The sequence below is a fragment of the Oncorhynchus masou genome, chromosome 8, assembly GCF_036934945.1.
Source record: "Oncorhynchus masou masou isolate Uvic2021 chromosome 8, UVic_Omas_1.1, whole genome shotgun sequence".
Lineage (NCBI taxonomy): Eukaryota > Metazoa > Chordata > Actinopteri > Salmoniformes > Salmonidae > Oncorhynchus > Oncorhynchus masou.
Window position 1 is genome coordinate 44065453 of NC_088219.1, and position 18050 is coordinate 44083502.

The window sequence follows — 18050 nt, forward strand, 5'->3', positions numbered from 1 at the left end:
TGCACAATCCAGAGGTTAGTCTGTACAGTGTATATAAGTATGCCCCCAATGAAATTCTGAATTCAAATACATCCCCATCAACTGATTTATACTTTTGGGAGGTTCAAATTAACTAATAATTGTATTTTGTTAATTTGTATATAATTATAGTTCAATTGTGGCATGTTTTGACTTTTTATCCGTTTGCATCAGTTTCAATTGCAGACTTTTATTTTGAAGGCGAACCGCCGATTCCACTATATGCTAATGTTGCTCACGACACAAACGTGCTGCGGATGGTTAGTGTGAACGGTAACATTGCCCGTCTGTGAAACAATACGAAATGTTTCAATTATGTGCTGAAGAGGATAAAGACAGTTACTGTAACAAATTAGGTGAGTAAGGACTTTACACATTATGATGTTCAGAGAAAAAATGCGACTCCTGTGTATGACATCGTAACAGCGTCACCGGGGTGTTGTTTAGGAATCCAACAAAGACTGTCGGTGATAACGTAATTCTACCTTTGTTATAGACACGAAACGACTTTATATATAAACTTAAACTGTATTTTGTGGCTTGTTGCTTCATTATCAGATTGCATTTTGTTGGAGCCATAACACGTGCCATTCAACCGGCACCTGGCACACGCATTTAGACTGTTAGTCTTTTTATGATTTCACAGCGGGTTAATGTTACACCAGTCTATAGGTAGGCAATTGTATATCACTTTCCTATAAATCGTTTCAATGTGGATAAAATGTTGGTGACGATTATGAATGATTTCTGGATATACACTTGTTAAATTAATGTCATGGGATGATATTTCAATATGGAATGATTATTTGGAAAAATGTAAAGTAGGCCTTTACAACATGTATTGTAAAAAACAACAACTAATATCAGCTCAAACAATGGCACACAGAAGCACATATTGAGTGGGCCTTCAAATGCTCAGGTCTTGGATTATCTACAGTCTGTAATAGCACATCAGTTGAAAACATGTCATTCTATGCAATTGCATTTCAGCAAATAATGGATTTGGATAGTGATGGGGGAAGAATGTATACAGTTACATGTCGCGATATTATTTTGGACGACATATCGATACTTTGACTCCAAGAATCGATTTGTAAAACAACAAATAATAATGTTTTGCTAGTTAGCGTTAGTTGGCGCTAGTGCCAAAAGCAATATTCTGCTGTCTGTTGGCATTTTACCTGCCCTGGGGGCACCTCAGGTAGGCTACTGTCCAGAACATCATATAGGACTGCCAGCCAGGCCACTTAACATTGTCCACTGAACCTCATGGAGAAAATTATAAATGAAATGCACACATCACATTGATGCCATCAGAACCCTGTATGTGAGTTAGACATCAAGGCTAAATTGGAGTGTTTTTATTTCAGAGGTTGAACTGTTCACAAACTTGCTATTTATTCCAAAAGAAACGGCCACCACTACATGTCCCCCTCCACCCAATTATAACACCTGAGCATGGATGCCCTGACATAAAATGATGATGACATCTTGTCTCTCTGTGACACTGTCTGTCCCCAGGGATGGACATCGGCGAGGTCACTGGAATGTTCTGCAGAGTGTTATTTTTGAAGTTACTCACCAGATCATAACAAACACAAACAGCCTTCATGCTAATCCTATGCACTGGACTGTGCTACTGTCTCAGCCTTGGTCTCCTTTCAAAACATTGTTGAAGAAAGTCAACATCTCTTTTACAAGGCTGACATAAAGAGGGACACAATGTAATTACCCTGTGTGTAAAAATGTTACAAACAACTTGACCTCTAACTTCTTCGTCGAGTACGTGGTGTTGATTAGGTTGCTAACAAATGGCTTGTTTGTCTGCTACGCACCACCATGTTTGTAAATCAAATGTCATTTGTTTTTAAATGTTGAGTCTCTCAACTGTCCTTGGATCCTCTTGGCAGTGCAAATCACCCTCTGATGAATTTCAGCTACATCACTCAACATCTTAATGCTCTTTTAGAGGTATAGTATTTGTTCCCTATTTTCACAGGGACCATTCTTTGATATTTTCTCTAAGATTGTCTCCCTGTAGTTCCAGGTAAAGAGCAGTAATGCCCTTGGAGGATGTTATTTGGCCTTGACTCAGGGATATAAGTTTGGCTCAGGTTTGGCCCCATAGAAATATAATTATTAGAACTAGCATCTCCAATTAGTGTACCTATCATGGTACATACAAATCGCAGTGGTGACGGGCCTTCTAGTAATTATATTTCTATGTTTGGCCCTTTTTCTAATGTATGCCAGTCAACACTGCCTGGACAAAGCAGCCCTGCCTGGACAATGGTAGCTTTGTCTTCAGAAGGTGGGAGCACTGACTCACTGTACCTACATAAGGCTGAGGGTAGGATCGGAAAACCGGCCACCAAATTCTCTTATTTTACTCCTCTCCTCAAAGCCTTACATAAAACAAGCCATAGTATTTAACAGACTCGTCATCATCTTTGCTTGTTCTGGATGGAGACCGAAAACAGACTCAGGTAATCTCTTACTGAAATGCATTACCGTTCAGTGTTCAGCTGGGCATTACTATTCTCCTGTACCCCCATTTCTACACAAGGACTGTTCTGTTAGGGGTATGCTTTCAGATTTCTGTAGCCCAGACGATCAGACTACGTCGATCAATCTACCGGGGAATAACGTAAATTAAGATGCAGGAGGGGTGGCAGGTAAGCCTTAAGCTCTCTACCTGCCTACTTGAATACTATGTCAGGCAACTGTCAGGGAAACAATTTGAGTGGTAAAGATATGTTGCAGTTCAATCAGGCTTCACCATGTGATTATAATGTAATATATATATATATATATATATATATATATTGCACACACACACACACACACACACACAGTGGCAATACAGTATGTGAACCCTTTGGAATTACCTGGATTTCTTCATAAATTGGTCATAAAATTTGATCTGACCTTCATCAAAGACACAACAATAGGCACACACAGTGTGCTTAAACCAATAACACACAAATTATTGTATTTCTCTAGTCTATATTGAATACATAATTTAAAAATTCACAGTGTAGGTTGGGAAAAGTATGTGAACCTTCTCCAAAAGATAATTGGAGTCAGGAGTCCGCTAACCTGGAGTCCAATCATTGAGACCAGATTGGAGATGTTGGTTAGAGCAGCCTTGCCCTATACAAAACACTCACAAAATGTGAGTTTGCTATTCACAAGAAGCATTGCCTGATGTGAACCATGCCTCAAACAAATGAGATCTCAGAAGACCTAAGATTAAGAATTGTTGACTTGCATTAAGCTGGAAAGGGTTACAAAATTATCTCTAAAAGCCTTGATGTTCATCAGTCCATGGTAAGACAAATTGTCTATAAATGGAGAAAGTTCAGCACTGTTGCTACTCTCCCTAGGACTGGCCGCCCTGCAAAGATGACTGCAAGAGCACAGCTCAGAATGCTCACTGAGGTTAAGAATAATTCTAGTATGAGTAGTAGAGTGTCAGCTAAAGACTTACAGAAATCTCTGGAACATGTCTTGAAGCTATGGAGGCGCTATTTCATTATTGGATAAAAAGAATTGCCCGTTTTAAGCGCAATATTTTGTCACAAAAAGATGCTCGACTATGCATATAATTGACAGCTTTGGAAAGTAAACACTCTGACGTTTCCAAAACTGCAAACATATTATCTGTGAGTGCCACAGAACTGATGCTACAGGCGAAACCACGATGAAACTTCAAACAGGAAATGAGCAAAATTTTTGAAGCGCTGTTTTCCAATGTCTCCTTATATGGCTGTGAATGCGACAGGAATGAGCCCACAATTTCTGCCGTTTCCCCAAGGTGTCTGCAGCATTGTGACGTATTTGTAGGCATATCATTGGAAGATTGACCATAAGAGACCACATTTACCAGGTGTCCGCCCGGTGTCCTGCGTCGAAATTGGTGCGCAAACCTCAGCTGCAAGTATTTTTCCATGGAATTCAGAGAAGAAAGCAGGCTTCCACAAACGATATATCAATGAAGAGATATGTGAAAAACACCTTGAGGATTGATTCTAAACAACGTTTGCCATGTTTCAGTCAATATTATGGAGTTAATTTGGACAAAAGTTTGGCGTTTTGGTGACTGAATTTTCGGTTTGTTTTGGTAGCCAAAAGTGATGTACAAAACGGAGCGATTTCTCCTACACAAAGAATCTTTCAGGAAAAACTGAACATTTGCTATGTAAGTGAGAGTCTCCTCATTGAAAACATCTGAAGTTCTTCAAAGGTAAATTATTTTATTTGAATGCTTTTCTGGTTTTTGTGAAAATGTTGCCCGCTAAATGCTACGCTAAATGCTACGCTAGCTATCAATACTCTTACACAAATGCTTGATTTGCTATGGTTCAAAAGCATATTTTGAAAATCTGAGATGACAGTGTTGTTAAGAAAAGGCTAAGATTGAGAGCTAGCACATTTATTTCATTTTTTTTGCGATTTTCATAAATAGTTAACGTTACGTTATGCTAATGAGCCTGAGGCTATAACTGGATACAGGTTTTTTTCATAGCCAAACGTGAACAAAACGGAGCGATTTGTCCTACACAAATAATATTTTTTGAAAAACTGAACATTTGCTATCTAACTGAGAGTCTCCTCATTGAAAACATCTGAAGTTCTTCAAAGGTAAATGATTTTATTTGAATGCTTTTCTTCTTTTTGTGAAAATGTTGCTGGCTGAATTCTAGGCTTATAGCTATGCTAGCTATCAATACTCTTACACAAATGCTTGTTTAGCTATGGTTGAAAAGCATATTTTGAAAATCTGAGATGACAGTGTTATTTATTTCATTTAATTTGCGATTTTCATGAATAGTTAACGTTGCGTTATGCTAATGAGCTTGAGGCTATAAATAGGATCCCGGATCCGGGATTGCTCGTCGCATGGAGTTAAAATCTCTGTTGACGAGTCTACGATATGTAAAACACTGAACAAGAATGGTGTTCATGGGAGGACACCACGGTAGAAGCCACTGCTGTCCAAAAAACCCATTGCTGCACATCTGAAGTTCGCAAAGGAGCACCTGGATGTTCTACAGAGCTACTGGCAAAATATTCTGTGGACAGATGAAACTACAGTTAAGCTGTTTGGAAGGAACACAACACTGTGTGGAGAAAAAAAGGCACAGCACACCAACATCAAAACCTCATCTGAACTGTAAAGTATGGTGGAGGGAGCATCATGGTTTGGGGCCTCAGGGCCTGGACAGTTTGCTATCATCGACAGAAAACTAAATTCCCAAGTTTATCAATACTTTTTGCAGGAGAATGTAAGGCTATCTGTCCGTCAATTGAAGGTCAACAGAAGTTGGGTGACGCAACGGGACAACGACCCATAACACAGAAGTAAATCAACAGAATGGCTTCAACATAAGAAGATTCGCCTTTTGGAATGGCCCAGTCAGAGTCCTGACCTCAACCCGATTTGAGATGCTGTGGCATGACCTCGAGCGGTTCACACCCGACATCACAAAAATATTGCTGAACTAAAACAAGGGTTCACATACTTTTCCCACCCTGCACTATGAATGTTTACACGGTGTGTTCAATAAAGACATAACTCATAATTGTTTGTGTGTTATTAGTTTAAGCAGACTGTGTTTGTCTATTGTTGTGAGTAGATGAATGTCAGATCAAATTGTATGACCAATTTAAGCAAACATCCAGATAATTCCAAAGTGTTCACATACTTTTTCTTGACACTGTACACTACCGGTCAAAAGTTTTAGAACACCTACTCGTTCAGGGTATTTCTTTATTTTTACTATTTTCTACATTGTAGAATAATAGTGAAGACATCAAAACTATGAAAGAACACATGGAATCATGTAGTAACCAAAAAAAGTGTTGAACATATCAAAATATATTTTATATTTGAGATTCTTCAAATAGCCACCCTTTGCCTTGATGATAGCTTTGCACACTCTCTCAACCAGCTTCACCTGGAGTTCCCACATATGCTGAGCACTTTCCCTTCACTCTGTGGTCTGACTCATCCCAAACCATCTCAATTTGGTTGAGGTTGGGGGATTGTGGATGCCAGGTCATCTGATGCGGCACTCCATCACTCTCCTTCTTGGTCAAATAGCCCTTACACAGCCTTGAGGTGTGTTGGGTCATTGTCCTGTTGAAACACAAATGATAGTCCCACTAAGCCTAAACCAGATGGGATGGCGTATGGCTGCAGAATGGTATGGTAGCCATGCCAGTTAAGTGTGCCTTGAATTTCAAATAAATCACAGACCGTGTCACCAGCAAAGCACCCCCATACCATCACACCTCCACATCCATGCTTCACAGTGGGAACCACACATGCGGACATCATCCGTTCACCTCCTCTGCATCTCACAACGACTTGGCGGTTGGAACCAAAAAAATCTCAAATTTGGACTCATCAGACCAAAGGACAGATTTCCACTGGTCTAATGGCCATTGCAAGTGTTTCTTGGCCCAAGCGACTTTCTTCTTTATTATTGGTGTCATTTAGCAGTGGTTTCTTGGCAGCAATTCGACCATGAAGGACTCATTCATCAGTCTCCACTGAACAGTGGATGTTGAGATCTGTCTGTTACTCTGAAGCATTTATTTGGGCTGCAATTTCTAAGGCCTCTAACTCTAATGAACGTATAGTCTGCAGCAGAGGTAACTCTGGGTCTTCCATTCCTGCGGCGGTCCTCATGAGAGCCAGTTTCATCATAGCGCTTGATGGTTGTGAAAGATGGCGTCAGCAGAGAGTGTGTCCTCGCTTCCAGTTCTTAGGAAACTTTGCAGAATTTCGTTTTTTTATGTATAATTTCTTACATTGTTAGCCTAGAAAATCTTAAGTGTTATTGCATACATCCAGGAAGAACTATTGGATATCAGAGTGACGTCAACTTACCACAACCAGGAATACGACTTTCCCGACGCAGATCTGTCCGCCCCAGGGCATTTGAACTGATTCCAGAGGCCGACCCAAAGCAACGCAGCCGGAGAAGAGAGAGACTGGAGCGGTCTTCTAGTCAGACTTCGGCGGCGCACACACCACCCACCACTTTCGAGTATATTACTCACTAATGTCCAGTCCCTCGATAACAAGGTAACAACACAATCAGAAAACAACAAAATCAGGACAAGGGTTGCTTTCTAGATTGGCATCAGGGATTTTAACATACTCTGTTTCACGGAAGCATGGCTCTCTCGGGATATGCTGTCGGAGTCGGTACAGCCACCTGGATTCTCAGTGCTTCGCGCTGACAGGAATAAACATCTCTCCGGGAAGAAGGGCAGGGGTGTATGTTTCATGATTGATGACTCATGGTGTAATTGTATAAACATACAGAAACCCAAGTCCTTTTTGTTCACCTGACCTACAGTTCCTCACAATCAAATGCTGACCGTATTATCTCCCAAGAGAATTCGCGTCGGTTATTGTAACAGCTGTATATATCCCCCCTCAAGCCGATACCACAACGGCCCTCAAGAAACTTCACTGGACTTTATGCAAACTAGAAACCATATATCCTGAGGCTGCATTTATTGTAGCTGGGGATTTTAACAAAGCAAATTTGAGAACAAGGCTTCCTAAGATCTATCAGCATGTCGACTGTAGCACTCGCGCTGGGAAAAACACGAACACTGTTACTCTGACTTCCACAATGCTCACCCGCCCTTGTTTCAGAAAATCTGACCATTTTTCTCCTCCCTTCCTATAAGTTGAAACTCAAACAGGAAGTACCCGTGCTAAGGACTATTCAATGCAAGGCTGACCAGTCGGAATCCACGCTTGGAGATTGTTTTGATCACGCGGACTGGGATAGGTTAAGGTAGCCTCAGAGAATAATATCGACGTATGATTCAGTGAGTGAGTTTAGAAGGAAGTGTAAAGGAGTTGTTGTACCCACTATTATTAAAACCTACCCAGAAACCATGGATAGATGGCAGCATTTTCACACAACTGAAAGCGTGTACCACTGCATTTAACCGTGGCAAGGCGACTGGAAATATGGCCAAACTGTGTAGTTATTCCCTCTGGAAGGCAATCAAACAAGGATAATGTCCGTATAGAGACAAAGTGTAGTCGCAATTCAACTGCTTATACATGACTTATGTGGCAGGGTCTACAGACAATCACGGACCACAAAAGGAAAACCAGCCACTTCATGGACACTGACGTCTTGTTTCCAGACAAACTAAACACCTTCTTTGCCCGCTTTGAGGATAATACAGTGCCACCGACGCGGCCCGCTACCAAGCACTGTGGGCTCTCCTTCCCTGTGGCCGTCGTGATTAAGACATTTAAACGTGTTAACCCTCGCAAGGCTTCCGGCCCAGACGGCATCCCTATCCACGTCCTCAGAGCAGCTGGCTGGTGTGTTTACGGACATATTCAATCTCCACCTATCCCAGTCTGCTATCCTATCCCCACCCTATCCCCACATGCTTCAAGATGGCCACCATTGTTCTGTACCCGAGAATGCAAAGATAACTGAACCAAATGACTATCGCCCCATAGCATTCACTTCTGTCATAAAGTGCTTTGAGAGACTAGTCAAGGATCATATCACTTCTATCTTACCTGTCACCCTAGACCCACTTGAATTTGCTTACTGCCCAAATAGGTCCACAGATGACGCAATCACCGTCACATTGCACACTGCCCTATCCCATTGGGACAAGAGGAATACCTATGCAAGAATGCTGTTCATTGACTACAGCATTCAACACCATAGTACCCTTCAAGATCATCATTGAGCTTGAGGCCCTGCGTCTCAACTAAGGATGCCCGATATATTTCTAAAAAAGCCAGCATCGGCCCAATGTCTAGTTTAACACCAATGTGCAAAACTAATGTCAAAGCTGACCTGCATACCTAATAAGGTATACTGAATAAGTTTGGCATGTCACCTAAAACCCTCACAAACTTTAACAGATGCACATTTGAGAGCATCCTGTCGGGCTGTATCACCGCCTGGTACGGCAACTGCATTGCCCACAACCGCAGGGCTCTCTTGAGGATGGTGTGGTCTGCACAACGCATCACCGGGGACAAACCACCCGAGCCACTGCCTGTTCATCCCGCTACCATCCAGAAGGAGAGGTCAGTGCAGGTGCATCACAGCTGAGACCGAGAGACTGAAAAACAGCTTCTATCTCAAGGTCATCAGATGTGTTAAATAGCCATCACTAGCACAGAGAGGCTGCTGCCTACATACATACTTTAAATCATTAGCCACTTTAACACTAGTCACTTTAATAATGCCACTTTAATCATATTGACATATCTTGCATTACTCATCTCATACTGTATTCTATACTATCAATTGCATCTTAGCCTTAGCATATTCCGCTCATTCATTGCTAATCCATATACGGTGGGGCAAAAAAGTATTTAGTCAGCCACAAATTGTGCAAGTTCTCCTACTTAAAAAGATGAGAGGCCTGTAATTTTCATCATAGGTACACTTCAACTATGACAGACAAAATGAGAGAAAGAAATCCAGAAAATCACATTGTAGGATTTTTAATGAATTTATTTGCAAATTATATGATGGAAAATAAGTATTTGGTCAATAACAAAAGTTTATCTCAATACTTTGTTATATACCCTTTGTTGGCAATGACAGAGGTCAAACGTTTTCTGTAAGTCTTCACAAGGTTTTCACACACTGTTGCTGGTATTTTGGCCCATTCCTCCATGCAGATCTCCTCTAGAGCAGTGATGTTTTGGGGCTGTTGCTGGGCAACACGGACTTTCAACTCCCTCCAAAGATTTTCTATGGGGTTGAGATCTGGAGACTGGCTAGGCCACTCCAGGACCTTAAATCTTCATACGAAGCCACTCCTTCATTGCCTGGGCAGTGTGTTTGGGATCATTGTCATGCTGAAAGACCCAGCCACGTTTCATCTTCAATGCCCTTGCTGATGGTAGGCTTTGTTACTTTGGTTCCAGCTCTCTGCAGGTCATTCACTAGGTCCCCCAGTGTGGTTCTGGGATTTTTGCTTACCGTTCTTGTGATCATTTCGACCCTATTATTTGAGCTGTTTTGCCATAATATGAAGTTAGTCTTTCACCAAATAGGGCTGTCTTCTGTATTCCCCCCTACCTTGTCACAACACAACTGATTGGCTCAAACGCATGAAGAAGGAAAGAAATTCCAAAAATTAATTTTTAAGAATGCACACTTGTTAATTGAAATGCATTCCAGGTGACCACCTCATGACACTGGTTGAGAGAATTCCAAGTGTGCAACGCTGTCATCAATGCAAAGGGTGGCTATTTGAAGAATCTCAAATATATTTTTATTTGTTTAACTCTTTTTTTGATTATGACATGATTCCTTGTGTTATTTCATAGTTTTGATGTCTTCACTATTATTCTACAATGTAGAAAATAGTAAAAACAAAGATAAATCCTTGAATGAGTAGCTATTCTAAAACTTTTCACCGGTAGTGTAACTCCAGCAGAAAGAGAGAAAGTATGTTGTGTGTTCTGTTGTTGGATGGATATGTTTAATACCCCAGGGGCAAACGGTAATGATTTCTCAAGCTGCCGTATAGTGATCCATGTGAACTGCCTTTACAGTGTCAGATCTGCCAGATAGTGCTCAGTGTGCAGCTAGGTACACTGTGAACTGTGCAGCTGTATAACGGCCTGTTTGAGTCACCCAGTAGGCTGGCACACATTATTCATTATGCTCTCAGACGGAATTGTAGAAGTCATGCCACCACGACTTGAAATTTGTGCAAACAAAGACTTCATTTGATAGGTTACTTGGTTCGTGCTACAGAGGGGAGGGGGTGGAGGGAGGGGGGAATGGACAGCGTAGAGAGAGAAACAAACCTTTTTTTCCCCGGTCACAATCGGAGTGTTTAAACTAGACTTCTGACAAACTGGGAGCTACTGTAAGAGTGGGCAGCGATCCAAAGAAATAGAGTGACTTAAGATGTTTTTTTCTGACTGGTTTGGACTGGATGAGGCTCTTTTGTGAGCTTCCATTGACCACACTCCCTTATTCTCTTCCTGTTAGTTCGTGCAGGTAGAAGGGGAGGTGCACATGGAGAGAGGGAGCTGGAAACTAAAGTCTACACCCAGTCCACCCCAACTGACCTCACACATACAAAAAGGAAACGGGAAATCTCTTTCAACTGATTAGATAGCTTATGTCTGAAATTTGTCTGTGATACTGGAAGGGGTTTTTCTGCTGGGGGTAGGCACTCTAAGCTTCACTATGATCTCAGTTTGAGATGTTTTCATTGTTTCCCCAGTAGACCGTAGTAGTATTAATTTCTCAGGACAAAGGTGTTTCTGACCTCTTGTCCTGACTAGGGTAGAGATTATTTTCCCTAATCAGGTCATGTGATCAGTAAAAACTCCTGGCCCCAAAAATGTCCTAATAAATGGGTCGTTCTCTTTCAAATATTAATTTTGATATCTCACATGTGGGGGTTCGCTACGACCGCCTATTCTCATGGAAGTACCTATCAAAAGCGTCTGTTGGAGACAGAGGTAGAGTGGTGAATGAGGTGAGACTCTCACTTCTATAAAAGGAGCCACTTTCCCACCCTCTCCTTATTCTTGCTTCTCTTCCTCACGAATGGTCTCACTACTCTAACTCGCCGCATATTGACTAGATACCCAGAAATGAACCCTGAAGGATAACTTCTGACTTCAACTGGTGGTCTTCATACCCTGTCGAGAGGTTGTGTACTAACCGGAAGGTTTTTGTTTTGAAATCCTTTTCTACTTCTCAGTCTCCGCTAGCTACTGAGACTCAGTTAGCCCACCCTGCAAGGCTAATTTGGCTACCTTGCTGAGAGGCAAGCTAACCTTGCTAGCATACCCTACCTGCAACACGGTAGCATTGTGAGCACCCTTTTATCGTCAACATTCACCTGTTGTGTTTTACTAGACTGACCATCTCAGCCTTCACGGCATCTTCGGATGAAGGCTAACTTGGCCAGCACTGAGCTAGCCACGGCACACCTTCACCACAAGGTAGCTTCTAGCTAGCTAACGCCCCACTAGCCTCCACTCTCTCCCCTCAATGGCTGACGACATAGTGTCAGGGGAAGGCGAGTTGGGTGATCACAATGGGATTAATATCATGGAGATCCTTCGATAGAGTGCCGGAGATGGGGACTGACGACCCCGTTCTCCCACCCTCTCAGGCCCACAGACTTTTATGTCTGAAAGCGGCTGCGGCCAGACTAGACATCGAGTGGCCATCCCCTGTTGTGGCTCAGCGCCCGTCAATGGATCTATACAATGGGAAAGCCCAGATTTTTTTTTTCCCCACAATTTTTTTATTTATTAACTGCTCCCCGCAGTACCAGTTTGCCTTAGCCTCAGGGAAGCTAAGAGGCCCTCACTAGCAGGATTCTTGCTAAGGCTATCCTGAGCCTGGACATTGGATTACTCAAACTCAGTAATGTAATCTCATTTGCTTTCCGTTACTTTTGTATTACTTTCGCCTTAAGATGCATTAGAAGAAGACAAAAAGGATATGTGATCTCTGACTTGTGGTCAGACTCACTCAGCTGAAACAAACTTCAAATTGTGCCTTTTTTCCAATGCTGAATTGAATGTCATTGAGAACAGAAAGGTGTCTTTTCTTTCACAAACATTCTTTCTAAATTTAAAAGTAATGTTTTTGTAATCAGTATACATTAATCAGTTACTCCCCAACCCTGGCTGTCGTCATGCAGGGTTTAAACCCTAGCGAACGAAGCAATTCTCCACCCTCACCCAGATTCTTTAGAAAAAAAGGGAAAGAGACAGGCTTGCAACTCTTGGAAAAGAGTGGCAGCCACTTATGCAAGCTTTCTGTTTTCACAGTTGGTGTGTTGTTTTTTGTGGAGAAGTGGTGTAACTAGACAGATTGTTTTTCACTACACTGTTTTCCATGGTCCTATGCTCCTTGCAGGATTTGTTGAGGTGAGAGAAGGTTCATCTTTGTTATGGTCCTTTAGCCACTTTTTCACCCTTCCAAGGCTCAAGGTTTTCTAGCGGCAGGGATTGGGAGACTAGTCAGGATCAAGGCAAAGATGAATGGAGCAAAGTTCAGAGATGCTTGAAACAGATTATCCATAACTGTTGTGTAGTCTCTAAACAGGGCACTTTGCTTAAGCCCAGTCTGAGATTTTAGCTCGTCCTGGGACGTGTCTATTATTAGCCACTGGAAAGTGTGGAGATGTATTATTCCTCCTTCTTTACTAAGGCCTTTGGCATCACGAAACGTATGTGTGGACTGTGCTTTACCAGTCACTGTTCGCGCCAACAGTCTGCCCTGGGGTTTTTCAGGTCAATGTACCTAACCCTATCTTTGGCCCGGGTCGACTTTTTCCCATTGTTAGCATTGGATTTATTATAATCAGACAGGCTGTCTATGACATTTAGCTGTTGGCCCATAAATACCGTCATTAAATCTCCTGCATTGAATAATATGTCTTCATAAAGTTAACATTTAGAAACATGTTCACTCTTGCAGCCAGTCCCTGTTTTCTTAATGTACTTTTAAAGGCCAAAGTTCTCAAAAGCTCGCCTTCCTGACAATGTCAAGTTTGCCTACCTGATGGGCTTGTCCTTTTTAGAACTTTGTGTTTTTAAAGTACGAGTCACAATGATTACTCATTTTTGTGCGGGGTCTTCTGACAATACATTTATTGCTTACTTTAGCATTTGTGTGCTGTGTCAGTTTCTGTTCCCCTCTGCATCCAGCTTCCGCTGTCTTCTTGGAGCCACATAGTGTTCTCTGTCTGCTCACAGGATGTCTGGGATGTCCCTGACATGGAGTACACACCCCCCCCCCCCCCCACACACACACACCACTCTGGCAACCCACACACTGGCTTGACCTGAAAGTAGCTGACTGGGTTGTAGGCCTATTGTAAAAGGCATCATTACTTCCTAATTGTTTGAATTAACTTGGTGATGAAGGGTAGCCTAAACATTTGGCTGGAGCAGGGTTTCCTAACCTTTTTTCCCCAAGCCCCCCTTTTGGACAATGTTGTTTTGAAGCTAATTTCCTGAAATTGTACTTAGTTTAAAAAGACTGACATATTTTAGGCAGGCTATTTAATGATGATGAATGAATCCAAGATGGCGTAGCAGTCAGACGTCTTTGTTCTGTCGTGTCCCTTGTATATATCGTGTTACATCTTTTTCGTCACATATCCTTTAAAATATTTTGCTAAACCTCAACATCTAAATACTCTCCTGCAAGCTGCCTCACCCAATGTGGCGTGGATCTGCTTTTTTCCCCTATTTATATTTACTTCGGATCTGGAATCCCTCAACTGAAGCTAGCCAGCTAACTACCAGCGATCAGTCAGCAAACCATTGCCAGCGGTCATCAGCTAACCTTCAGCTCGGAAAGCTCTCATCAGTTTGAACAACGTGACTCTAACCAGAGCATAACGGATCTGTTATTTTTATCTCCGGAGTCCTACCGCAAACTGAACATTTTCATCTGGATCTTCACAACTAGCTAACCGCAATCCCGGATGACTACTCCCGGCTAGCGTTTCCATCCCAGAGCAAGCACCAATTAGCTTGAAGCTTGCCCGGCCAGGGCTCCTGTGCTACCACCGAAGTATACTTCTGGGCTACAATATCCGGACCCCTTCTACAGCCGGTACGGGGCATGGAACCCCGCAGATCCCCTACGACTGGAATACCGACATAATCTGCCCGAGGACTCCAACAGGCCCCTCAGGCGCGACGCCCGCTGAAGGTCCATTATGCTAACCAGCTAGGCCTGCTAGCTACCTAGAGCTACTTGTAACCCTACTAATTCCACGACTGGTCTATCGACGTCACCGCACGAAGAGGCAAAAACATACTTACCCCCATCGCGACGTCCCCCAAAGGCTAACTTTCTAGCCCCTGCTATCTGCTTGCTTGCCTGCCCGGTCTGCTAACTGCTAGCCCTTGCTAACTGCTTTTCTTGCTAACCCGGTCTGCTAACTGCTTGCTTGCTAACCCGGTCTGCTAACTGCTGGCCCTGCTAACTGCTTGCTAACCCGGCCTGCTAACGGCTAGCTTGTTTAGCCCCGGCCTACTAACTTTTAGCTTGTTAGCCTGCTAACTGTCTGAATCGCCGTGTCCCCAGCCAGCCCAACCACTCACTGGACCCATATGTTCACTTGGCAACGCATGTCTCTCTCTAATGTCAATATGCCTCGTCCATTACTGTCCATTACTGATTACGGTCTTATTTCACTGTAGAGCTTCTAGACCTGCTCAATATGCCTTAACCAACCATGTTGTTCCACCTCCTACATATGCGATGACATCACCTGGTTTAAACATCTCTAGAGACTTATATCTCTCTCTTCATTACTCAATGCCTAGGTTTACCTCCAATGTACTCACATCCTACCTTACCTTTGTCTGTACACTATGCCTTGAATCTATGCTATCGTGCCCAGAAACCTGCTCCTTTTACTCTCTGTTCTGAACGTGCTAGACGGCCATTTCATATTAGTCTTTAGCCGTACCCTTTTCCTACTTCTCCTCTGTTCCTCTGGTGATGTGGAGGTTAATCCAGGTCCTGCAGTGCCTAGCTCCACTCCCACCCCCCAGGTGCTCTCATTTGTTGACTTATGTAACCGTAAAAGCCTTGGTTTCATGCATGTTAACATTAGAAGCCTACTCCCTAAGTATGTTTTACTCACTGCTTTAGCACATTCTGCCAACCCAGATGTCTTAGCCGTGTCTGAATCCTGGTTTATGAAAACCACCAAAAACCCTGAAATTTCCATTGCTAACTATAACGTTTTCCACCAAGATGGAACTGCCAAATGGGGCGGTGTTGCAATCTACTGCAAAGATAGCCTGCAGAGTTCTATATTACTATCTAAGTCTGTACCCAAACAATTTGACCTTCTACTTCTAAAAATTCACCTTTCCAGAAACAAGTCTCTCACTGTTGCCGCTTGCTATAGACCTCCCTCTGCCCCCAGCTGTGCCCTCGATACCATATGTGAATTGATTGCCCCCCATCTATTTTCTGAGCTCGTACTACTAGGTGACCTAAACTGGGACGTGCTTAACACCCCGGCCATCCTACAAAATAAGCTTGATGCCCTCAATCTCACACAAATTATCAATGAACCTACCAGATACAACCCCAAATCAGTTAACACGGGCACCCTCATAGATGTCATCCTAACTAATTCACCCTCCAAATTCACCTCTGCTGTTTTCAATCAAGATCTCAGCGATCACTGCCTCATTGCCTGCATCCGTAATGGGTCTGCGAGCAAACAACCATCCCTCATCACTGTCAAACGCTCCCTAAAACACTTCTGCGAGCAGGCCTTTCTAATCGACCTGTCCGGGGTATCCTGGAATGACATTGACCTCATCCCGTCAGTAGATGAAGCCTGGCTATTCTTTAAAAGTGCCTTCCTTACCATCTTAAATAAGCATGCCCCTCTCAAAAAAAATTTGAACTAGGAATAGATATAGTTCTTGGTTCACTCCAGACCTGTCTGCCCTTGACCAGCACAAAAACATCCTGTGGCGTTCTGCATTAGCATCGAATCGCCCCCGTGATATGCAACTTTTCAGGGAAGTTAGGAACAAATATACACAGGCAGTTAGAAAAGCTAAGGCAAGCTTTTTCAAACAGAAATTTGCATCCTGGAGTACTAACTCAAAAAAGTTCTGGGACACTGTAAAGTTAATGGAGAATAAGAGCACCTCCTCCCAGCTGCCCACTGCTCTGAGGCTAGGAAACACCGTAACCACCGATAAATCCACTATAATTGAGAATTTCAATAAGCATTTCTCTACGGCTGGCCATGCTTTCCACATGGCTACCCCAACCCCGGTCCACTGCCCGGCACCCTCCACAGCAACCTGCCAAAGACCCAACCATTTCTCCTTTACCCAAATCCAGATAGCCGATGTTCTGAAAGAGCTGCAAAATCTGGACCCTACAAATCAGCCAGGCTAGACAATCTGGACACTCTCTTTCTCAAATTATCTGCCGAAATTGTTGCAGCCCCTATTACGAGACTGTTCAACCTCTCTTTCGTATCGTCTGAGATTCCCAAAGACTGGAAATCTGCCGGGGTCATCCCCCTCTTCAAAGTGGGTGACACTCTAGACCCAAACTGCTACAGACCTACAGTGGGGCAAAAAAGTATTTAGTCAGCCACCAATTGTGCAAGTTCTAATTTTCATCATAGGGACACTTCAACTATGACAGACAAAATGAGAAAAAAATCCAGAAAATCACATTGTATGATTTTTTAAATGAATTTATTTGCAAATTGGTGGAAAATAATTATTTGGTCACCTACAAACAAGCAAGATTTCTGGCTCTCACAGACCTGTAACTTCTTCTTTAAGAGAATCGTCTGTCCTCCAATCGTTACCTGTATTAATGGCACCTGTTTGAATTTATTAGTATAAAAGACACCTGTCCACAACCTCAAACAGTCACACTCCAAACTCCACGATGGCCAAGACCAAAGAGCTGTCAAAGGACACCAGAAACAAAATTGTAGACCTGCACCAGGCTGGGAAGACTGAATCTGCAATAGGTAAGCAGCTTGGTTTGAATAAATCAACTGTGGGAGCAATTATTAGGAAATGGAAGACATACAAGACCACTGATAATCTCCCTCGATCTGGGGCTCCACGCAAGATCTCACCCCGTGGGGTCAAAATGATCACAAGAACGGTGAGCAAAAATACCAGAACCACACAGGGGGACCTAATGAATGACCTGCAGAGAGCTGCAACCAAAAAGTAACAAAGCCTACCATCAGTAACACACTACGCTGCTAGGGACTCAAATCCTGCAGTGCCAGACGTGTCACCCTGCTTAAGCCAGTACATGTCCAAGCCCGTCTGAAGTTTGCTGGAGAGCATTTGGATGATCCAGAAGAAGATTGGGAGAATGTCATATGGTCAGATGAAACCAAAATATAACTTTTTGGTAAAAACTCAACTCGTCGTGTTTGGAGGACAAAGAATGCTGAGTTGCTTCCAAAGAACACCATACCTACTGTGAAGTATG

General features: G+C 42.9%; 1 protein-coding gene across 3 annotated transcripts in view; it reads left to right on the top strand.

Moving 5' to 3' along the window:
• Window positions 1-254: 254 nt before the first annotated feature.
• The window catches only part of LOC135544719 (volume-regulated anion channel subunit LRRC8A-like), a 45142-nt gene continuing 27346 nt past the window's right edge, over window positions 255-18050 (top strand). For all 3 annotated transcript variants that reach the window (XR_010456366.1, XM_064972561.1, XM_064972560.1), the window contains exon 1: window positions 255-374. The gene's annotated coding sequence lies outside the window, so the exon portion shown is untranslated. The remainder of the gene's footprint in view (window positions 375-18050) is intronic.